The sequence below is a fragment of the Biomphalaria glabrata genome, chromosome 5, assembly GCF_947242115.1.
Source record: "Biomphalaria glabrata chromosome 5, xgBioGlab47.1, whole genome shotgun sequence".
Taxonomy (NCBI): domain Eukaryota; kingdom Metazoa; phylum Mollusca; class Gastropoda; family Planorbidae; genus Biomphalaria; species Biomphalaria glabrata.
In genome coordinates, this window is record NC_074715.1 from 47,718,622 (window position 1) to 47,744,444 (window position 25,823).

The window sequence follows — 25,823 nt, forward strand, 5'->3', positions numbered from 1 at the left end:
ACCCTTGTAGGCGTTTAAATATGTAAATGCCTAACTATATACAACGTGAACAAGCTTCGTTAGAAACTACATATAAATAATTGTATTTAATGTTTATGCAAAACTTTCATTCATTCTTGTAGAAACCAAGTGAATGTACACAAATCTCAAATATATATAAAAAATTAAAAAAAATAAAAATAGAAGAACACTAGGAGTGCACATATCTATAATTAGTCATTTCACAACGGAAGTTAATTTCTAACCCTCAAATACGACAGTCTACCTCGTGATTACATCAGAATCCATTAAACAGCTTATTAATAGCCGGTGGACAACGGTTTTATCTGCTCGGAAAAAGATGCCGGTACTAACTGGGTTGGCGTAGTCATGTGAAACACCGCACTTAGCATTAATCTTCGGAACCGAAGACATTGCTGTTTATTGTTCTGCCTATGCAAGCAAATTATCTGCCTAGTTGTACTCATGATTACATCAGAAACAAGCACACACACACACACACACACACACTGCATAACAATAAAAAAGTTTTCCTTCTACATATGACATTCATATAAGTCAGTCTATGTTGTAGAAGGAACTAACGAACAAGGAACAACGAATCAATATTCATATTTTTTAATGTTGTTGTTATTGTTTTAAATAAGATGACCACACAGGGGGAAATTATTTCTGGTTGACGCCCCTGCATTGTTCAACAGTCCACACTCACATGACACACTTTGTCAGTCAGGAAACCTGAGCGCTGATGTCCGACCTTCCAACCCTAAAGTGCTTCAAAACGGGGATCCTGTTTCCACCATTTGGTGACAGCCAGGGCATCGGAGTAGACAATTTGAACCAAATGTTACAGTAAAAGTTGGGGATAGTTCTTTGTTCAGTTATCACAGCTACACACAGACACACAAATACTAGCACTGGTCCACATTACAAAGAAATGATGAACGGCAGGAGGTAGTCCAGCTATACATTCTTACATTCATAAAGATATACGCTCAGGGCCGGATTCATAGGCGTTTCTATGTATGCATGTATGTATGTATGTATATGTGCATGTGTATATATATGTATGACCTTAGTTGGAGAAAAGGTCGTTGTGTTGGGCATATGACACCCTCGTAAACCGTAGGCCTCAGAGATTGATGGTATTTATAAGATTGCCCCTATAAACTACAAGGTCTGAAAATTCTAGCAATTTATTTATTAAATGTTTAGATGGTCACTGATTATATAAATAATGAGAATATATTAATGAAAAAAAAATCATTCTTAACAATTTTTTTTTTTACTTTAGACGTAGCACCGCCCCCTCCCTTTTATTCTTTTATTTTTTCATATGATATCGTTTCCATGTGGTAAGACGTCACAGTAAGTAGTGAAGTTTTACAGTTGAGTGATTTCACGAGAGTTGTCCCTCTTGTCACCCCGTCCAACATTTCCGACCTCTGACTAGTTTAACTTTTCAATTCTTAGATAAAGGTCATGCCCTCCCCCCCTTTCACCACAGTCTGGGATCTCAAGGCTTCAATTACAACTGTATATCTAGATATGCTTCATAAAACTTCGAATAGTGGAGAAATTGTAACAACTTTAATGTTCGACCTAGAAAAAGTCTTACTGGATTTTGATTTATGATATACAAAAGATTGCGGCAACTTATCGTTTCACTACAAGAAGAGGAGATTCCTGTTCTCAAAATGGTATACAGACGGAAAAATTCAACCGGAAGTTTCTGATATACTAACATTAAAAACGAAAAAAAAAAAGGATGTCTAACAGTGGTGTAGCTATGGTGGGGGTGGGGGAAATTTTGAAAATCCCCCCAGGCCCCCATTTGAGTGTTCGAATTTATGTTTATATTGAATATCACGCCATTATCTCATGTCATGATGTCGAGTGTCAAAATGCAAGGGCCCCTGTTACAAATGATGGCAAGTTCCTCCTGGCTACGCCACTGACGTCTAGCATATGGGGCACGAGGTTGATGCTCGTGGTTGGAATGAACGCGTCCAGGTCTTTTCGCACTTGAAGAGTTTTATCTCGCGGACCTTTCTCGGAGACGGTAGTACAGTGTAGGTTGCACGTCATGGCAATGGTTCGTTTGATGTGGTTGAGGAGCGTGTGGCGATAGTTTCATCCATTTCTGTGATTGTACCATATGGAGAGGGCATTACGAACCTTCAAATATTCATGTCTTTCAAGTAACCTCTTGATAGTCTTCCTCCACCGCCCCCTTTTTTTTTTCAAGGAATGCAAAGCAAAGCAAATGCAGCGTAATGAAGTATTAGTGTACTCTGGGAGCCTGCGCTATTAGCAAAGAAATTTTGAAAACCTTTCATATTAACATAGTACTTAAAGAACCTGCGACAATAGCAAGGTACTATGAGAACATGCGCTATTAGTAAAGCACTTTGAGAACCTGTCATATTAGCAAAGTACTTTGAGAACTTATAATATTAGCAAAGTTATTTGAGAACCTCCCTAATTAGTAAAGTTATTGAAGGTACTTTGAGAACCTGCGCTATAAGTAAAGTACTTTGAGAGCCTGTTATATTAACAAAGTACTTTGAGAACCTGTAATGTTAGCAAAGTAATTCGAGAACCTATAATATCAGCAAAGTAATTTGAGAACCTCCCTATTAGTAAAGTTATTAAGAACTTGCGGTATTAGCTAAGTACTTCGAGAACATGAGATAGTAGCAAAGTACTCTGTGAACCTGCGATATTACCAAAGCACTTTGAGAACCTGCGATATTAGCGCCTGCGTTACGTCACAAGCCGTCACAAGTTCTCAGCGTTCACCCAGTTTTCGGCCAGTTCGGAGTGTCGCTTTAGCTGCGAGGGGTAGGGGACTACAGTTCGTTCATTCACCGTAGCCTCGATATGAAACGTAATTATTAGAGTCTATTTTTAGCCCGTGCTCGCCGTGCTGTAGCGTCTTTTACACACTGGGATTAGAATTTTTTTTTTTAATTTTGTTTTTGGCGGGAACTGAGTGAAAAAAAATGTGACCTCCAAGTTGCATCCGTCACAGCAGGCTACGCATTCGCTGTGCATACCAGAGCGCTGAATCTACGTGATGTGTTTTTGTGAGAAGGACTTTGAGGGGTGGGGTGGGAGGGGCCAAGGAGGAAGAGATTTAACAAAAATTATTATTTATTTATTCGATTATTATAGCAAGGGTTACAATTAAAATCTAATCACGCATTCAGATAAATCTCAAGAGACAGGGACGAAGATTTTCCTTGAATTTAAAATGAGACGTTTGTATATAAGACGTAGACTGCTACGTCCAAGAAATACAACATAAAGACAGACATTAGATCCTATGTAAGGGGATTGCAAAGCTTTTTAAAAATAATTCCAGTGATGATGTGAAATCACACAATGCAAAATTGTGTGGTAGAGTGGTATAAACGGTTTGGCAACCTAAAGTAGCTTGGGTTCAAATCTTAATGTAGGCAATTATTTTTTTTTTACTCCAGCTATTATTCGATCTGAGTTTTGTTTGCTGAGCGAATTCTTCTTTGTAATTTCCCCTAAGCCTAAAAGTTGTGTAATATTAGGCCCAAGACGCTAGGGTTAGAAACAAAGCCGAAGGCCGAGTACACCGGGTAATTTCCCTCTTACTTATCACATCAACCTTGCAGGTGTCCTCCAGAATGAAAAACCACTTTAGGAATGGTGTCTGGATAGTAACATGTTTGTTGGGACTTTTTTTTCATCCCCGCCAGCGCAAGAACTCGGTTCTTAAGCACGGGGGGGGGGGGTATGTTTTGCTTCTCTATTGGCCTAATTGTCTCCCCTATTGTACGTTTCGTCCAGAGCGCCACGTTAAGGCTGAGAAGCATTGCCCGGGTTGATGAGCGAATAAAGGCAGCTGTGAAGCATTCTCTTAGAAGTTAGATGGAAATGGAACATTAAAGACACGCTTGATATAAGAAATACTAATAATAACACTAACAACCACAATAATTTTGTGAGTCAACGCAAAAAAAACATTCTAACAAGTCATTTGGTTTTCATGTCTGATTCCATGCTCTAATAGCACTAGGAAAGAAGAACCATTTGTAAAATTTTGTTCTACCAAATGGTACTCAAAAGTAAGCCTACATTTTTTTTCGATGTTACATTAGTACTGGTCTGGCTACGTGGCCTTGTGATAAGCGATTTGGATTGTCGTCACGCTGGTCCAAGTTCGAACCCTGCCCGCTTCCATCTCCTATCGTCCGGATTCGGGCGTAATAATCCTCAATTCTGTCAGAGAACGTCCGAAACAGAGGTTTACCAACGTGAAAACAGAGGGGTGCACAATTAAGTTCCGCACCTCGTAGCACCAGTGACAGGAACGCCTCTGGCTATTTGTACGTCCATTTTTCTGTTTTGGGCCGTGTGTTTGTGGATATCGCTTGGTAATACTCCGCCTGGGGTCAGCTTTATGTTGTACCCTAACCTTGGGATTTACGTTTTATAGGTGGCAAACAGCTGGAGGGGGAGGGGGTTGACAGTAACATTATTATGACTATTTGACACCATCTGTCAACGTCAGTGGTTGGGGATGAATGACTTCAAGGGAGAAAGAAGAAGAGAAAAAAAAAACACGGTTGAAAAAGTCGGTCAGTCGAGACATTCAAATCTGATATGGTCTGTCTGGTATCTGGGAAAGTGAAAAGTCATGGTGGTACTTGGTACTGGTGGTGAGCTGTTCTGTCACGTGATGCCGCTGGCGTAGCTTTTGTGAGTGTGTGTGTGTGTGTGTGTGTGTGATATGAGGCTGAACCGTAAATGTGTGCGACAAGGAACCTAAGAATAGATTATTTTATGAAATAAAACACGGAACGGAACTTTCCGCCTGCGTCAGAGTCGTCTTGGTGTCCCTGGCCTGGTGTTGGCTTGTAGTTCATTGTACTTCAACCAGTTGTCATTAGAGTACCGTAGTACTCGACTCAAGGCACTCACATACACACATATACTAACGCATACACACACACATACATACAGACATATATAGAGAGAGTTTGTGCTAATCATATGTTTGATTGTCTGTTTCTGTACGCGTAGTATTACTCTTGAGTTTGTCTGTGGCATTTTACGTCTCGAGAGACGATCTTTTCCCTTTGCGACTTCTTGTGTGACTAAAGAGGCCAATCCTTGATACACAGCTGCGATAGCTGGTTGGGCATATGTAATCACCAGGCGCCGTTGCATTTTCACCCTTCTTTCTGCTTCTGTTGTGTATGACATCTGCAATCCGTGACCCTGTCTTTATGTTCTCTCTCTCCATGTGGATCTATCCAGTGCCACCTCTTCCCAGCTGCCAGTGTCGATTTTGAAGAGCTTCATGTCGCGTTCGCATACATCCGTATAACGTAAAAGTGGGCGACCAGCGGCTCTCCTGCCTTGAGTTTGTAGTAACAGACTTATAGATCAAGACATTTACAATAAAGTAAATTAACAGGTGTGTAGTATCCAATAGGAATGTTTAATCCAGAACGAAACAGTCTAGTCTCAGTCACTATAACAGAGATGTTGCTCCAATGAAAGCCTAGCCTCGACTGTCTGTATATATATATATATTTATGTCTAAGCTACAGTCTCGCTTTGAATTAATGTCGTCACAATTGCGCGCTCACTATCAGTCACCTAAAGTGCGTCTCTACAACATATTTAGATAGAGAAATGGAGAGAGAGACTGAGAGGGAGAAGGAGACAGAGGGAAATGCATACTCCTACACACACACAAATACGTACACATCTGCACAGTGCTACGTACGTACAGAAAGACAAGCACCTTCAAACATAGACTCAAACCCGCACACACATACCGTCTTTTTTATTCAACTCCTGTATGCACCGTGCCGTAGGAAAAACAAATCCGAAAGAGAATGACTTCCCCTTGACAGACTTGAGCCATGAACCGGTGTCCAGAAACGATTTCAGAGTAACGGTTGCATATAAATAAGGATAAGTCAGTGATTCTGAGTTGACTGCTATTTCATTTGTATCTGTGATCAATAGGAGGTGTAATATAACATCTCTCTCTCTCTCTCTCCTCTCTCTGAGAGATGAAATAAGAGATACACTCTCTCTTTTCACTACACTACTGCCAACTAGGCAGAAAGAAGATTGAATGACACAAGACGTAAATAAGATCTAGCACCTGACCACATTGTCATGTCAGACCTCGACTGGCGAAGTACTACAGGAACTTACGCAGCCACCCCAACATCGTCTTCCGTCGTCGCACTTTTCCACTACATTAAAAACAAATTGAAACAATTTCCCATTTTTATAGCATTAAATAACATAACATTGTATCTACACACATAATGAATCCAATTAGTAACCCAAATGTAAGCCAGCCTATGTCGTGTGCTTAATAGCGGTTAAGTGTAAACATAATATATGCAAATGAAATTCTCAGAAGAGGTGTAAAAGGTCTTGAATATATTATTATTATATTGTACATAATGGGAACTTGGGCAATAAAACTGTTTCACCATTAAAAATCAGGTCAAAAAAAAATAAATTATCATACAATATACATTGGGAAAAGATATGTAATTCTTGTTTTCAAAAAGTTCCAATGTGTATTTATTGTGAGATTTGATAGATCTTTACGCATAGGTTGAATTTTTTAAACAACTGGCCACAGGTTGTGCTGTTGCAGATGAGTGTTCAAGTATTCTATCACAATGGACCTCATTCACCAATCGTAAACAAACAACATTTAGCCACGGGATTCTATATATCTTCTATACAAATTATATAATCTGTAAAGGCTGTCACGTGATACGTATTTTTCATTGTTTTATCAATATTAGGACGTGACTAAATGTGTTTATTTACGATTGGTGGATGAGGTCCAGTAGTTTCGCGTGAATCATAGCCGTCCTACGACTGAAGGAGGCTTAAGAGGGTTGGGGGTTGCGCAGTGATCATATAGGCTACATATTACATGTACTTGTGTGAGTTGAAGTGATTTTTTTGGTTAGATCGGTTGACGCTCAACCTACGACCAGTGGGCCTCATCCTGCCCAGGACACTTTTGCCAAGAGTACATAACGAGACGCTTGTTTAATGCTGCAAATGACATAATGCGTGTCGGAAATTGAGATATCCCATAGGCCGGCAAAACAGTTGGGTACCCCTTGGGCTACATTTATTTCGACTATTCTTAAGTGGTTCCTGACATGACGGTCTGTGAATAGTTTACTGCTTGTGCTCAGACTTGGAAACTGGACAATAGGATTCAGTATCTATGGAGAATTCAACAGAGAGGTGGGCTCGGTAAGGCTCGTAAAGCCAGACTCCCGTGATGAATTCACAATAGCGTGGCATAATACGACCTTGACACGCATAGACTGACCAATCAATCACGGTTTACTTATCAGGGGGTTGTCTCTCCTTCTCATCCCTTCTCTACCCTCTCCCCAGTGGGGCATATATCACTGTCTCTGCCTGCATGTCTTTCACGCTAATCTGCTAACTATGTCTATCCGTTTGTCCGTCCGTTGCGACGCAACAATCACGTGACTCACCAATAGGACACAACACAAACACACACATGGAGCGGTCATTCCCCTATGCAATCGACGCACGCACGTGCACGCACACTTGCCCCATGGGCTAACTGGTTTCAAGTGACATATGACATGGAATGTCATCCGTGGGGGAGGGGGGGGGTTGACGTCCAGGGCATATCGATTCACGTTTTGTGACTCTGGTTTCTGGCATTTCGCTATCGCGCGCAAGCTTTTTATAAATATCACACATGCATGACAGAGGGCAATAACACAATGGCTAGTGGTGATGTTACATGCGCAGCTGCAGCGCAGCGTCCGGTCCGCTTTTGCAACAGGGCGGGGCCCTAAGTCATGTACAATTCTTCGTTATTGCGTCACTTTAACACCCCCCCCCCCAATACCCTCATCAATACCAGGACTGCGCCAGTATCTTCATTTTAATACACCATGATGCAAGAACAATTATTTTAGTATTTTTGGACTCAACACAAGGACAATGAAATTAATTAGTAATCAAATGTGTGTGTGTGTCTATATATTGCACCATAGACTGGGTCTTGGAGAAATTGGGGAAAAAATTCTTATAAAATGTTTGTTGTAGTTTTGTTACAGGTCTTGTGAATTAAAGTTAGAAACTCTGAGTGGTAGAGCGACTATACATTGACGGCGTCTTTTGTAGATATACGAATTTTTAATAGGGGGCGCTGTAGCTGAGAGGTACTTTTGTTATTAAGCGCTTGGCTTCTGAACCGTGGGTCCAGTGTTCGAATCCTGGTGAAGAATAGGATTTTTCATTTCGGTATCAGTGGGCAGCGTCTCCTAGTCCAACCAACTCTAATGGGTACACGACATTAGTTGGGGAAAAGTAAAGGAGGTTGGTCGTTGTGCTGGCCACATGACACCCTCGTTAACCGTGGGCCACAGAAACAGATGACTTTTACACCATCTGCCCTATAGATCGCAAGGTCTGAAAGAGGAACTTTTGATGCATTTTAATATATAGGTGGTTATTCCGGCTCATCCGTTTAAAAATATATGTTAAAGATGTACAGTAGTTGTTAATTGTTGTTGTTTTTTTTAAGTTAAATAAAATTTCAAATTTTCACTATTTACCAATAAATCAGAAACTAAATTCAAAGGATCAATTTAAAGTTACATTTGTAAATAAGTTTAACACCATGCAGTGAATAACGTATGTATGAGAATTCCCGCATTAAATTATAAATTTAATTGTTTTCAAACAGCGAATTACAAATTAATAAAAAGGCTGTTATCTAGATATAAAGGAAGCTATCCGCCCTTCCCTCCAGGATTTTATCTGTTAAAGATATACAGTACTTGTTACTTGTTTTTATTTTTTTTTAAGTTTAAATGTTAATTTACCTGTTAAAAGTTTACCAGCGAAACTCGTGTAAATCAGAAGATAAATTCAAATTAGTTTTGTAATATACGTCAGCAGCTAAAGGAGAAACAGGTAAGCTACCAGAAAAAAGTTATTTGATGTTATTTATATTATTGTTTCGTTCGTTCTATTTCATTTTTTTCAATAATCCTTTGATCCTCCATTTTGTTTACACTACAAAAGTCAAGCACATCAATTTCCTGTTAAAAGCTGAAACAAAGGATTGTGGGAAATTCAGTAGGTTACAATAAAAAAAAACTAGTTGAAGTTTTTTGTTGTGACATTTTAACAACGTATTGAGAGGGAAGGAGGACAGTATTCTTTGCTTTATATAGCCGTGTGTCTGGTTTTTGAGCTCTAAACGGGACGGACGGGCGGACAGACAGACCACACAAAACTCAAATCGGCTATTCTCCATTTGTTGGCCGCTAAAAACACAAGAGGATAAAGGAATAAACTCTTAGTCAGCCCCAATAGGTCATTGGTCTTCTCATACTAAGTAGTACAGGAACCAACTTGACCATATTTGATGAATGCCTTCTAAGTCGGGGTGTCGCGGTGGCTGAGTGGTTAAGCGCTTGGCTTTCGAACCTGGGGTCCTGGGTTCGAATCTGGATTTCTTGTTCAGAACACCAAAATTAAAATTTGCAACTTTTCTAAACGGTTGGGGAAAAAATTGGGAAATTTTAATATCACTTTTCAATTTAAATCAAATGACTTAAACTCTGCCAAATCAATGACTTAAACTCTGACAAGTTGTTGGTTTTCCTGGCTGATTCAGGCAACCCATTCTGTGCCCCTAACATCACTATTTCCTTACGGTCTTCATTCTCAGAAGCATAGCAATGGTAAAGTTAGACCTTTACACCCAAATCACCTTACAAAAAAAAAAAATCTTATGAGTTATTTAAGAACGGCGAATGTCCGAAGTCTTTTTTTTTTAAAAACATTTTTTTAATAATTAAAAAAAAAGGGAACCATCCTTTCTTATCTGCACTTACAAAGTATAAGTAGATGATGATGCAAAATTGTAAAGAGTCATAATCAGTGACCAACGAATTCAGACGATTTCATTGGGAACAAAATTTACGAGGAGAATATGTTCCCAACCCAATGACCAACCACTTTATCATTCAACCCAATGACCAACCACTTTTATCATTTCCTAGTAAGAAGTCAGGTCACCCTGTCTCGACTTCTAGATCTAGGCATTTGTTAGCTTACAAAGTGGTGAACTAGTCGACTAGAAGGCTTTCACACGCCATTGCTTTCTCCGCCACACACGCGCGCGTTTGTTTCTCGTTATCGGCGTCATTAAACTGCATTTAAACTTGCGGCCCACCCTTCGATCTGCCCCTGAAACCTAATTTAAGTACGTAGTAACGATAGTATCTTAATGACCGTGCAAGCATAACCTCGTTTAGTAGTGTTACAACTTAAAACGCACACCCTCATACGCCGACACACACACACACACCGCGTACATACTCCCACACATACACACACCGCACATACACACACACACACTCCTACACACACACACACTTGATGACTAGACATCGTCACGTAACGCGTGCTGACTTGGTATGTGCTAGGTCGAAGCTCTCTCTGTTCAAGGATACCACAAAAAAGAGAAGATAATCCAGGTCGAAGCAACGAACGAGAGAAAATGGGGAAAACCCAGTTTCGACCTCTCCCAATTCATAGTACCGTTCCGATTGTAAGGAACACTTTTTTCCCTACCTCTCTCTCCGCTCCCCTTCCCCCTTTTTTTTTCTGGTTATCTTCCATTCTTCCAGCCCACCCCCCTTTGCTTCAAACGCACACGTGAAAGGTTCTTGAACTCTGAAAGGCCACAGTGCACCTCTCGTCTGCCTCAGTGTGTCAGTAGGTCAGGTCACGGGAACGCGGTCTGTGACGCAATTCGCAATGCACTTCTAGTCTCCTCTCTCTCACACACACACACTTCCCCCTCCCACAAGACTCCGTTTTGCTATCATGGTCTCACTTTAAACTTCACAAATTATTCCTATACTAGTGATGGCGTATAACTAAGCTGACTTAAAACAATGTTACATAATAAAATATGTCGTCGAATAATAAGTGGGCGTGGCATCCATACTGAATGCTTTCTCGTCGACCAAGCGCCCAGTGGCGTTGGAGTTGTCGACATTGAAAATATGTAACCAAGTTTTTCCCTTCCAATCGCCAACTTAACATATGTGTAATTACTAACTAGGTCAGGTCATATAACACACGAAATGGTATCTACTTCCAGGTTAAAAAGTTTTGGTCCCAGGGCGGTCACGTTACAAGATCACTGCTACAAAAACAAAAAATAATAATAAAAAATAACATGTTTTAGTTTTTCAACAGGTAACAAAAAAAAAACACCTTCATCTATGACATATTTGTATGCAGTGTCAGATTAAAAGATTCTTCAAAGGGCCTCAATTCTCAGGTGGGTATCCGATCTATGTAGATTTATCTTGAAGAGTTTTCTATATACTCCCCCCCCCCCTCTTTTTTTCCACTTTTCAACTTTAACCATCAGTGGGGCTAGGGGGCGCGGTGGCTGAGTGGTTTAGCGCTTGGCTTCCGAACCTGGGGTCCTGGGTTTGAATCTTGCTGAAGACTGGGATTTTGAATTTCAGGATTTGATTTTTAGCCCCTTCCCCTCCCGTGTCCACCCAACTCTAACGGGTACCTGACTTTAGATGGGAAAAGTAAAGGCGGTTGGTCGTTGTGCTGTCCACATGACACCCTGGTCTTAAACCGTTGGCCAAAGAAACAGATGAACTTTACATCATCTGCCCTATAGATCGCAAGGACTGTAAAGGGAACTTTACTTCTTTACAGTGGTTATATTTAAGACTTAGGTCTGAAACCTTTTTTAAAATATAGATTGTGTATTATTTATGTGTTAATAATCAAGCAATGGAATCAACCAAGGCACACCACACAGACTCGAACAGCACAAAAAATATGTAGATGACGATGCGAAGTTGTTTAAGAGTCCTAGTGTATACCCCAACGATTCAAACCCACACCCACTCGGGGTTACGGTACCGCAGACAATTAGGTAAACTACGATGGCCACGAGAAACAAAAAATGAGGCTGACAGATGGATGCTGAAAATTGGATACAAACCTAGGACCTACAATTCTCAGGTTCAAGCACTTAAAAATGTTGGTATAGAGTCTATAGACCTTCATTCCTTTTTGTTGATGATAGCTGTCAATAACTATTTGTTTGTTTTGCCACAAAGCCCAAGTGCCGCAAAGCCCAAGTGCCACAAAGCCCAAGTGCCACAAAGCCCAACTGCCACAAAGCCCAACTGCCACAAATGCAGTCAAAATTACTAATAACAACAATATACACACAATCAAGATGAAAGCAAATGAAAAGTTCCGTCATCTCGATTGTCCCAGGTTCGTACCCTTCCCGCACTCCCCTCCCCTTTCCATCGTCCTTCGGGAGGTTTGAAGAACTTTGGACTAAGAAGATTATCTTCGCCTCTGAAGAAACACCCGAAATATGTCAAACATTTTATAACATATATATTAGTTATCATTTCATAATTGCGAGTCATTCGTTACATTTACTTAGCAACAAAACATTGTTCCATATGCTAGAACAAATTTGTACACAAGCTCCTTCTTCCCTAGTGCTATAGAAGCATGGAATGGGTTGCCTGAGGAAAACCAATGAATTGGTGGAATTTAAGTCATTGGTTAACTTGCATGACTAGATTGACCGAGGAACTAGGAACACGCGAAGTAACGTCTGTATTTTATAAGATGCGGTTCTGTTTATGCAAGCTGGGACGATATTGCTTGTAACAGGTGTGCGGACGAAGTGATGAAATGCTTCGAGTCAAGTAAACAGTTTCTGTAAACGGATTCAACCAGGTTATTAAATGTTGGCTCTCTCTCTTTCTCTTATTGTCTATATCCCTCTCTCTCTCCCTCTCCGCCTTTCTCACTCTCTCTCCGTTCCTCTCCGCCTCTCTCACTTTAAATAAATAATTTATAAAACAACTGAAACTAATTTTAAAAACTTTTTTCATGTTTTGATTGGTGGCGTCCGATGGATAATTAACCAATCAGCGCTGAGCTGCACTCACATCTTCAAAGAAAAATAAAACTACTGCATGTGATGTAGTTCTCAATTGTGTTAAACCTTTGCCGTATACACACATTCACTCTTACACAAGGGCGATGTATAAACATCGCAATCGTTACAGAAGTGTACGTATACATTAAAATCATTTTGTAAAATAAAAAACAAAATCTAATTCAGGATTGACAAATTTAAGCTCTTTTTGGTCGCTGCGTCAAGTATACGCCCCTGCTTGCTTAATTTCATTCATTTCATCCACATTAATCTTCATTCACATCTGCTCGTTTTGTTTCGTTACTACGTTCAAGAAGACATTTAGTTTTTGATGTTTTTCTTTTCTCCAAAAGTTTTAATCCCTGTTGTGATTGGTTGGATTGTTTGGCCCCATGATACATCGCTTAGGGAACACAATAATTAATTAAATAAGTGCGGGGAAAGAGAGAAAAAAAAAAGAGAGAGTGAAGGGAGTATTTCTGGTGAAACAGCAATAATGAAATGAGGAGGCGGATTAAGACTATTGACGTTACGTGAGGATCTGGTTACACAGCTTGAATGACGTACTCGCGCCAATCCATTAAATTAGAAAATTTCATTCAAACATTAAGATTGCGTCATCTTGTTGCATTTTTTACTTTTTCCTGCGATCTGTTTGTTTCTTACTGCATGCTTGGGATGTGGCTGAGTTGACTTAAACCATTTTGGCTACCTAACAGAACGTTTTCCAATCCCGATGTAGGCTTAGAGTTGGTAATTGAGAACTGACTTGAGCTGCGCGTTTATTTGCTGAGCGCCTAAAGACAAAACATCGAAACCTCCCAGGTATCAGTTCTCTCTACAAGTCCACAAAAGAGATTGGACCAGACCGGACTGAGCGTTTCGTAAAATCTTTCGTGAGCATCAAATTCAACGAAGCACAGACACTGAAGGAGGAAACGGATGATCAAACATTGACTACAATTTAGACTTAGCTAATGTATGCCTCCGCTTCATAAAGTAGTGCCCTCTTCCAGCAGGTATTTCAGCTGAGATTCTAGAACATGGCCAGCAAATGCTGCTGTAGTCCTGTGCCTGGAGGTATTTCAGCTGAGATTCTAGAACATGGCCAGCAAATGCTGCTGTAGTCCTGTGCCTGGAGGTATTTCAGCTGAGATTCTAGAACATGGCCAGCAAATGCTGCTGTAGTCCTGTGCCTGGAGGTATTTCAGCTGAGATTCTAGAACATGGCCAGCAAATGCTGCTGTAGTCCTGTGCCTGGAGGTATTTCAGCTGAGATTCTAGAACATGGCCAGCAAATGCTGCTGTAGTCCTGTGCCTGGAGGTATTTCAGCTGAGATTCTAGAACATGGCCAGCAAATGCTGCTGTAGTCCTTGCAAATAATGTCCACTACAGAAAATGACAAATGTCTTGATATCATTGTGATATAAAATGTATAAGGGAAGCATTAGCAGATAGGGAGGTGGGGAGTCCCAGCAAATCATTATTCTTTGAGAATATTACTCTTTCATTTCAAAGCACTCCGACCGATATTTTATAAATTCAGAAAATTACTCTATGAAACTAATGTATTTTTAAGAAACATCAAGAAAAACACAAGCGAATGGCTTTTATTTAAAAAAAAATGATTTATTCATTTTTGAAGCCTTCCAAATAATACAAGTCATGTTTCATTCCAAACTGTGTCCTTGTGTTGCCTTCCCTTGCTTAGCTCAGTCCAGCCAATCAATGCGCTTCACGAGTCTCCCCTAAGTCTGATCGTCTGCCTCACATACATCTTCCCGTTTTGCATTTCTTTGTTGAATTCTGTTCACAATAGAGTCACACGGAACAACTTGCGCCCCCAAGGCGCCCCTCACCTAAACCACCATCCCCGGGGCCAATGCTCGAGACTGGAAAAATACGGACCAGTATTGAAGACCTCACGCGTCAAATAACACACCTCTTTTATTCCCAAATCTCGATCAATAAAAGGTCACTCCTCTCTTTTTCCCCACCTCCTCCCCCCGTTCCCAATCCCTTTAAATCCTCATCCTCCATATAGCTATGACATTTGCTGCCAGAAAGAGTAAAAAAGAGGGAGGGGGGAGAATCAGGAAATGCACGACACGAAAACAAAAAAAAAAACAACACGTCTGGCTTTTGGAGCCCTAGAATGTAAAGTCTGTTTGTCAGTCTGTCGGTCGGTGCTTCCAGAGATAGTGTTCCTCTTTGCTCACTCACAGGAAAGCGAGTGCGTGTGGCAGACATGCCGAGCTCTAAGGTTTCATCAGAAGAAAAAAAAAAGGTCATGACATCCTCATTTGCATAAAACAATCTTTTCATAAAAGCGACATGTATGCGCGTGACAGTGTTTGTGCGTGTGTGAGAGTGAACGCCAAGACATCAGAGCAACATCAATCGTGGACGGCATTAATTTGAACCTAACATCCTCCCGAAGAAAGTTACACCCGAAGAATGCCTTGCTTATCGTTACAGTAACTTTCAAGTAACGAGCCTTGTATGTCAGATCACGTAACACAGAATAGTTCGGTAACAGTGAGTAGACACTGTGATACCCACACATTTCAAGGGCCGATAGTCTGAAAGAAATATCCGTTAAATGGGCCAGATTATACAGCGCTTGTTAAGAATTGAGCTTAATTTGAACAGAAGCAAATAGACTTTATTCATCAATCGCAAATAAACACATTTAGCCACGTCATAATATTGATAAAACAATGAAAAATACGTATCACGTGACAGCCACTATGGATTACATAATGTGTATAGAAGATATATAGAATCACGTGGCTAAATGTTGTTTATATACGATTGATGAATGAGGTCCATTAACATTCTGTCTTACACTATAAATCGTTTTATATAGGTCAATTACATTTGCCTTGAGTTTATTCTTAGAGAACATTGAGAGAAAAGCTTTCAATATATTTTTTCCCTCTATCAGCTTACTCAGCGGCGTAAGCAACCATGGCGCGAAGGAGTTCAATGCGCCTGGACCCACGACCTATAGGGGCCCGGACAGCAGGGCCGGCATTAGGTAGCGCCAGACGAAGTGAATTTGGTAGCCCCCAAATAAAAATTGAAAATAAAGAACGAAAAAATAATATCACGCAATTTACTACCAACATATTTGTATCTATATCGAAATCAATCAATATGTCTTCGACGCTGTTATTTATTGCTTATTTAAGATAAGCAAAATCCTAGATATTTCCAATAAAAGTCGATAGGCTGTCTCTCCTCTGCACCGCTTGACCCTGCATCTTCCGTGGTCGTGCTCATGACTTTTACCTGCAAATTAGCCATGGAAATCATGTGACCGTATTTTTCGCCGTTTTATCCATGGTCATCACGTGACCGTTCGTATTGGTGAATGAGGCCCTTTGCTTTCAGTCAGGACGTTTGCTGTGATAAGCATTAAAAACACTATGACTTGACATGTCAATTTGTCATTAAGTTGGTGATGGACACATTCTCTCTTCATGTTGACTTTTGTGTAAAAAAAAATATTGTTATGGTTATAGAAAATCTACATCTATATATATAATTCTCTTCTTCGCTCAAGAGTTTGGACGAGAAGAAGAAGTAAAGGAAAGATCACTCTCTTATCTCTGGTTTAATTTAATAATTTATACACCTTGAATTAACGCGGGTTCTATGAAAGTGCGGGGCCCACTGCGGTCACATAGGTTGCAGTGGCATAAGGCCGCCCCCCTCAAAAAATAGAGGCGTATGCTACGCCGCCGGTCGACTAGTTATATATAATTGTAAATAAAATAATATTTTCCATTAGTACCGGTACCAAAGGTTCGGAATAAGCTAGAATCTAGTAAAAAGTGTGTCATTCTTTCTAGGCCATGTATGAGGCCCAGCGAGTGGTCAACATCCAAAGAGTTACGTGTGACGTCTCTAAGGGCCCACAGGACTAACCAAAAATAAAATGCAACAGATTCAAGATACTAGATCTATGTTGGATCAGCCTCAAAGCAAATGTTCCATTTATATATTTTTTTTGTTATTACGAATGTGTTATCCCTCCCCAAGGCCCTTTTCCCTTAGCCGCCATTAAGAGAAAATTTTGATTGTTATTATTGTGGTTTCTATTAATTTATTTATTTATTTTTCTCACTAGGACATTGCGGGGTGGGACGCCTTGCTAAGAGAAATAGAAAACAAATGAACAGCACAAAGCCAACAAAGAAGGTTGTTACTTGCCGCTGATCAACATAAAGATGAACACGTATCAACAAGTCAAATGAACAGGTTCAAACCGGCCAGCTGTTGTGTACCCATCCCGATCCGGTAGCAGTACGTGGCGTATTATGTGACTGTCTCACCTTATCACAGCCGTTTTTGTTCTACAATATGCTACATAGAATCGACCCGAACATTAACACCCACGGGATGGAGATATCAAAACAACGCACAGCGCGACGCCTCATTAGGTTTAGGGAGCAAACAATGGCGCTGCTCGCAGGGCGCCGAGGCGTGACGTTTTAACGAATTCGAGGCCGAGGATTTAAAGAAATGTACCAAAGAGAGGAGGGGAGGGGGAAGGGGGTAAAGAGTACGTCACGAATGGTAAAATGTTTCTTGGTTATTAACTGATGTGGAAAAAATTTGCAGTACGCTCTACAACCTGGGTCGAATCCGAAATTTTAAATTTGGTGAGATGCGTTTTTATTTTTAAAAATCTAGTTGGGGTTAATTGGGTATTATGTAGGGGTTTTTTCGAGGATAATTTCATACTAGCCCAAACCTGCAGCAGGACGACGGGGAATGGCAGGGTTTAAACCCGAGACCATGGAACGACAGTCCAAAGCACATGTATATAACAATTTAAAACAGTTTTATTAGATTATAAAGTAATATTAGATTTTAAAGTTATGTTACATATTAGATGATATAATGTTTCGACTCAGACCGGACACAACAGAATGAGACAACTTATGTTCCGGAAGCTTATAGTCGGCACGAGCGACACCTGCCCTTGTGGAGCATCACCAGAGAATGCTGACCATGTCCTTCAACGCTGCATAGTATGCCAAGAGGCTCGAACAAGACTCTGGCCCCTCCTATAGAACAAAAACTATACGGAGAACTTCCTAATCTGGAAACCACTGCGCGGTTCATCTCAGATCTAGGAATACTGATCTGAACCTCCCGACATGTAAAATGAGAACGATGAAGAAGAAGAAGATGATGATAAAGTTATATCAAATTAGATGAGTTTATTAAGTTAAATTAGATAATACAGTTGTATTACACTAGTTTATAAAGTATTAAAGCAATACATTCTACGCCTTGGCACAAAGCATAAAGAGGCCCGTCACAGCTTGCCGCAAGTCGACCTGATATAGACAAAATGCAACAAACAAAGACATAACAAGACAATAACAAGTCAATCCTCCAGGAATCCTAGCAAATATTCTTTAAAATTCATGTCATACAAATCTGCAGCCGGTTCCAATAAAATGTACACATTTCAAATAAATATGTTACTGCAGCGATTGCCAGTTGTTTTTTTTTAATTGTACAGCCAAGGCAAAACTCTCAATCAACAACCAAAGGAAAAGAAAACAAAATTATAAATGAGCGTTGTAGATCAAACTTTAAAAAATCTGGCCAATGTTTTATTAATTAAAGCGTTTACCTAACCAATGACCTAACCTTACTTAGCACTAAAGTATTAATATGTCAAAGACATCATGAATATTATGTGATTCTTCACCAATTAGGATCAGCACCAAGTTTGCGCTTTGGACTGTTGTTTCGAGAGCCTCGGACTCGAACCCTACCCTTCCCCGGTCGTCCATGGGAAGGGTTGGGCTGGGATGTAATAATCTTCAATTCTGAAAGACTGCCCGAAACGTTTAAAACATGCCAACATAAGATCTACACACTTAGAATTGTGTAAAACATGTCAACATATGATCTACACACTTGGAAATGCGTAAGGCAGATGATATTTAGTTATCTGTTTCGATTTACGACGGTGTCGTTTGGCCAGCCCAACGACCAACTCCCTTTACTTTTACCCAACTATTGCTTTGTACCAATTAGAGTTGGATGGATACAGAGACGTCATAAAAATCCCGAACTTAAAAATCCCAGAGTCTTCAGCGAGATTCGAACCGAAGACACTATAATCAGTGACATGGTTTATGTACATGACCTTGAACCCAAATCACCTTGTCTTAACACTTGAATCTAGTGTAGCTGTAATAGTCGCCTGAGACCTAGATCTATTCTCATATGAGGTATCAGTTGTGCTTTATTTTGTCCTCCTTTCTAACCAAACCCCCCCCCCCCCCCATTCTCAGTTCAATCAATCACAACTCACTTTGGTCGATTTGGAAAGAAACTGTATTATTTATTGTTTTTTGGTGGTGAGCCCGCATCAAGTTTCGTGGCAGACGAGAAGGGAGGAGCGCAGCGGACGTGTTTGTTTTTCGTCAAGTTATCATTCTGTTCGTGTTTTGATGACAATAGAGTTAGAAGTGGAATCTCTCTCAGCCCCCCCCCCCAAGTAAAATATAGAGCTCGCACAGAGACCACCCCATGTAATATATAGAGGTAGCATTGAGACAACCCTTGTAGCAGAGGTACAACCAGTGTAACAAAGAGTTAAAAATGAGACAACCCGTGTAACATATAGGTAGCAGTGTAACATCCCTTGTAAAATATAGAGGTAGCTGTGTAACATCCCGTGTAAAATATAGAGGTAGCAATGGAACATCCCGTGTAAAATATAGAGGTAGCAATGGAAAATCGCGTGTAAAATATAGAGGTAGCAATGGAACATCCCGTGTAAAATATAGAGGTAGCAATGGAACATCAGGTGTAAAATATAGAGGTAGCAATGGAACATCGCGTGTAAAATATAGAGGTAGCTGTGTAACATCCCGTATAAAATATAGAGGTAGCAATGGAACATCCCGTGTAAAATATAGAGGTAGCAATGGAAAATCCCGTGTAAAATATAGAGGTAGCAATGGAACATCACGTGTAAAATATAGAGCTAGATGCGGGAAAACCCGTACAATGATAAGGTAGCAGTGGGAAAACCCGTGTCACATCTTGTAGGAGTCCACAAAGAAATGATCACACATTGAGCAGCCAATTATTTCCTCTAAGCTTCTCAATGCGCTACTCACTCACGTTTCTCTCTCACCTGACCACAGGCTGACTCACGCGTCCGCAAAAGCTGCAACCAATGAAACAGCTCGCGACTGTCACATTCACCCCCCCCCCCTCTTTTCCATCTATTGACGTCTTCAGCTTCAGAAAAGATGATGAAGATGGGCGGGGAAAGGGGACAGTGACGGGGGGCGCTGGTTGACGGCCTGCTTGGTTGAAGTGCCTCAGAAAACCATCCTTTTCATCCATTAAGTCCATCAGGACCTGAATTGCTTTCATAATAGCCTGATATCAAATGTTGATCAGTCAGCTGGTGAAACTCTTTGTGCGTTGTCGCTTTAGTTATGACGCACAAGCTGACAGAAAGTAACAAAACACCAAGAAACTACCAAGGGTAGGGGACACTTTCCACCGCTCTATTAATTAAATGGCCGAAAATGAGCCTACATATATAATTAAATAATAATCATATTAATCAACTTTTTAAATACAATGTGTTACATCCTTGTCTATGGTTCTATGTAGTGGAGACTTTCATACATGGCGGAAAAATATACATATCTAACCTTTTTGGTGTATCCGGAGTACAAATAGAAGGAAGTGGTGATACTTTTTGGGCACTTTTTAGCAGTTCAGAATCTAATTCTCCAAGCTCTTCCATATTTAGCACAAAATAATTTCAATAGGATAGAAGAGACTAGTTCAGCAATCGGACCACTCGATGATCTGCTAACTATTGTCATAAAAAAAAACGCAAAGTAAAAAAACTATGGCCATATCGCAAGATCCTCAGGGCTCGCAAAAACCTTCCTTCACGAATCAGTCCCTGGAAAAAGAAGAAGAGGCAGAGAGAGAGAAAGCGATGGGAAGACAGCATAAAAGAATGAACGTTCCTGGCATTGAAAGAGATCCTATCAAAGGCAAATGACAAAGAGGAATGCAGAAAGACGGTCCACAGATCTTGTGTGGTGCCCCAACGGTTCACAAGACTAAGAGATAGGTGAAGGTGAATGACGCATTAAACTTTCCCTCTAAAAATTTAAAAACTTATTTTTTTAGAAAGGGCACCAACTAGATGTAATAAAGGAGGCTTATCTTATCTTATATAATACAGACGTTACTTCAAAAAAGAAGATGATTACGTCCTACGACTTGATACGAGTATCTACTGTTTCACATTGGGGTATTATTAAAATCATTGCTCAATTCTTTTTTTTTTTTAATAGTTGGCAACAGATACTCCTTGGCATTAGGTACATTTCAATTCACAGCTTATATAATACTAGCTATTCATTAAAACTACGTCTGTCGTACAATTGTGTAACAGAAAATTATAATACCAGTTGTTCAAGAAATGTAATTACACCTAGGCGAAGTGTTTGTTATAGGCCTAAGATCTTAGTTGGCTACAAATAGCGAAAACAAAGAGGACATTGCTTGGGTTAATTTAAATGTTGTTTTCCTTTAAGAAATATGTATGTGCATTGAATGATTGTTAGATTATGATTGATACGACTGATAACAAAGTAAATAAATGCAATGAAAAAAAAAGGTACTAGGCGTACTTAAAAAGTTTAATTATGATCAGCTTCAATTTTATCTTGATGAAGTTAGAATTTTTGTTTACTTAAGTAGACCTATATGGCTCAATTTGTATCGAAAATACGTTGGATGCGCCCAGATCCAATACTGGTGTTGGTTTCTTCTTGAATCGGGGTAGAATCTGGCGGTTCTGGTGCTGCAAATTTTACCACAGTTCGTGCATGAGAATGCACCCATGTTGTTTAGGCCGCTTTGCGTCAACACTAGGGTTTCCTCTCCGGGGCGTATTCATGGGACTTTGGGATACGGATATTCAAGGGTGGCCCCTGCGTTAGGGTCTCTCTAACGACCTTGCTGTGATCCAAAGGATGGTTTACATTAAATTGGCACCAACAAGATGCAGAGCCAGCTGTTTGATACTCCCAAGTCTTGATGTCTCCTCGAATTTGTCTCCTGAAGCCTATGTGTCGCAAGGCAGTGAGGGTTTCAATTCAGAGTACCCGTCTCCTTGATGTGCTGCCTTACTAGGCTGAGGAGCTCCATCTGCTCAAAATTCCGGTTGTTTAAGGCGCATTCACCACTTCAGGTGTTAGTAAGAGCAGGTGATGTAAAATTAATGTATTTCTGTGATCTACGGTTAACGAGGGTGTCATGTGGCCAGCACAACGACCAACCGCCTTTACGTTTCCTCAACTAATGTCAGGTACCCACTAGAGCTGGGTGGACTCAGAAGCACCCAAGTATCCCGAAATTAAAAATCATAGTCTTCACCAGGATTCGAACCCGGGACCCCGGTTCAGAAGCCAAGCGCTTAACCGCTCAGCTACCTCGCCTCCATCGTTAACCATTGGCCATAGAATAAACAGATTAGATTCTCATCACATAAACCGATAAATCTTAAAAGAGGAACTTATTTTGGTAGCTTTAAAGAAAAAAAATAAGGAAAGAAAGGACTGAAAAAGAAAGGAATGTATCCAGGAGGAATTTAACCCTGAGTAAGATGTGTGAGGGAGTGTGAGGGTACATATAATTAAAACCATCACTAGATAGTTGTCAGAGGGTTAAACACTTTCCACAAACATTTACTCCATGTTGTCGAAACTCAATTATGGCTTCGCGCTGAAATAAAAAAAAAAAAGGGAAGGGTGTGCAGGGAGAGGGCTGGATTTGGGAGCCAGCGCCCTCTATTCTGTCTGGAACGTGTTTGAATTTTACCCGTTACTTTCACTCTCTCATCTCCACACACACACGCGCACACATCTTCACGTGCAACACACGAGCATACATATTTATACACGTAGTATGTTAGTGGTGTTAATTAGACCCCCGCGGTGGCCCCGTTTCCAGACATTTCCACCTCTTGCTCTTCCTCGCCTCACCCCCCCACACACACACTCTCGCTTGGCTTATCTTTACGATATTGGTTGTAGCAGACGCGAACGCATGTACTCAAGTACCGCAAAAACCTCGCGCGTAACCTACGCCCCAGCCCCACAAGGACGTAAATTACTCTCGCAACAACCTACCCCAGAAAGTTTTTGTTTTAGCACTGCTAAAGTCTTTAAAAAGCGTTACAAAATAAATAAAAAAAACTATCAGAGCGCCCCCTAGCCCTGCATCCATCAAATAACGTCTGTATTTTATAAGATAAGATAATAGGAATTCAGTTTTTTTCCTTTATTTGTTTTACTCTGTTTTCAAACAACTTGTTGCGGGCGTGTTCCGGCAATGTCCAGAAATATCCATTAAGAGCTTGCTCACTTAAGTTAAAAGCCATCATCCGTGTGAGCAAATCAAAAACATGAATGCTGGTTAAGGTAAGTAGCAAGACATTGGTAAGCAGACAATACCCTGAGTGGTAAGTCGCCTCTTGAATGCAAAGTGGCTGAAGTAATGAGATCATGGTGAAAGTGTCTTGATTTCTAGTGACGTAGCAATTTCGCGGGCACGCTGCCCTGCCTCATCGTGGCGCCCGCGTGGAAACGGCCATTTGAGGAAGTGGCTAGGCGAAATGGGTAGCAACACAGGACTCCCGTGGGGATGCCCACGGGTAGACGAGAGTCCACCCATTGCACGGGCGGGGTTGTAACAAAGTCCCCACAAACACGTCACCAATCCATGCGCTGTTCCTCAAAGGGACCGTTACATAAATGGCGGGTCCCGCACAGTTAGCTTGGTACATTGAAGGAAAATGGCAGAAGTCCCCGGTGCATCCCCGGCCTTCGGCCGTGTCTCTAGTCCACGTGTCGGGGGCCGAACGCATCGGTCAACAGCAATGCCTCACATAGGCATTGTCTAGGGTCTCTCCCAAACAGAACTGTGTGTTCACACAGGTTTGTTTTTTTTTACTGTTTGGCGTCCAAACAGGTTTTTTTTCAAACTTAGAGCTCGAAGAGCCTTCGGCTCAGCTCTTAGACATCAACAAGGTGTAGACTTGAGCTAAACTGGAATTGATCCCTGTGGATAGTTCTTCGTGGAGCTAAACTGGAATTGATCCCTGTGGATAGTTCTACGTGGAGCTAAACTGGAATTGATCCCTGTGGATAGTTCTACGTGGAGCTAAACTGGAATTAATCCCTGTGGATAGTTCTACGTGGAGCTAAACTGGAATTAATCCCCGTGGATAGTTCTACGTGGAGCTAAACTACGTGGAGCTAAACTCTTCATGTAATAAGATGACAGGGAGTTTGAGTAACCAGCAGAACGTCCTGGTTTAGAACTCTTATAGACGATATAAATGTTTTCTCAAAGGCAAGTAATAGAGCTAATGAAAAAGATGGGGTTTTGAACTGACTCCACACTACCATTGTAGAGATTTGTCCATGCCAGTGAACCTACATTTAGCTACGTTAAGGCCAAGTGGCAAAGCGCTAAGCTTAACAAACGTTCAACTAACTAGGTCATAACCGAAGGTTTAGTTTGTTTTTTTATTAAGTATATTTAAGATGGCAGCCATCAAAATGTCTCTAAAGTCCTTCACTAGTTGGACATTGGTCATAACCTCAGTTAAAATGGACAACATCGGATCTAAGTCAGATATCAAAAAGCAATTTTATTAATAATTTTTTAAAATCTTTGTTACATGCTTGCCTGCTTGGAGGATTTCTAAGTCACCTGAGCTTTGATTTTATAGACTTTTTATTTAAAAAAAATAACAAACTCTACTATTGAATTGATTAATAGACAGACAGATAGACAGACAGACAGAGAAACAGATAGATAGAGAAACAGGTACACAGATGAACAGATAAATATAGATAGATAGATAGATAGATAGATAGATAGATAGATAGATAGATAGATAGATAGATAGATAGATAGATAGATAGATAGATAGATAGATAAATAGATAGATAGATAGATAAAACATTTTATCTGCAATCAATTGCAATCAGCCTAGAATATGGAAGTCAAAGCACGAGCCAGAGCAGTAAGTTTACGGTACACACTATTGGCATCTTGTTGAGCGCATTGCTCAGATTTATCTTCACATCCGATCCTTGTCTTAAGTCATTGTTGTCTAGCTCCCCCTGGCCTCATCTTCCCATCTCCTAGGCGTGAGCCAGCAGGCCCGTGCTGAACACGTCTCTATTATTTGTTAGTCTGCGGGAAACGAATGTCAAAAACTGGGTTTACTCACGGGGAGAAAAACGCATTCACAATGACAAAGAGACATACACAAACTGACACGGACAGATAGATTAATAGATAGAGGGACGGACTGACGTACGGACTGACTGACAGACGGACAGAAGTATTCACGCATGTTTTGCGGATGGGTGGATGATAGAGGTATTCAGGTATATGAGAAAGATTAGGTGGATTAGAAAGATATAATTAGTATTTTGTTAGGTCTAACATGTCTAAAATTACTATAATAGAGAGAAAATTTAGATTGGAATTGCAGAGTTAAGACACATTTTTGAAATGCAAAAAATAAATATATATATGTGTGTTTCAAATACAAGCAGATGACCAGTTTTGTTATGGTCACCGAAAGTGGTTTACTTTTAGCGTAATAAATAGACGAAGTTTCATTGGCTATTGTATCCTTCAAAGAAACAAAGAAAATATTAAAGATGCGCTTCATCA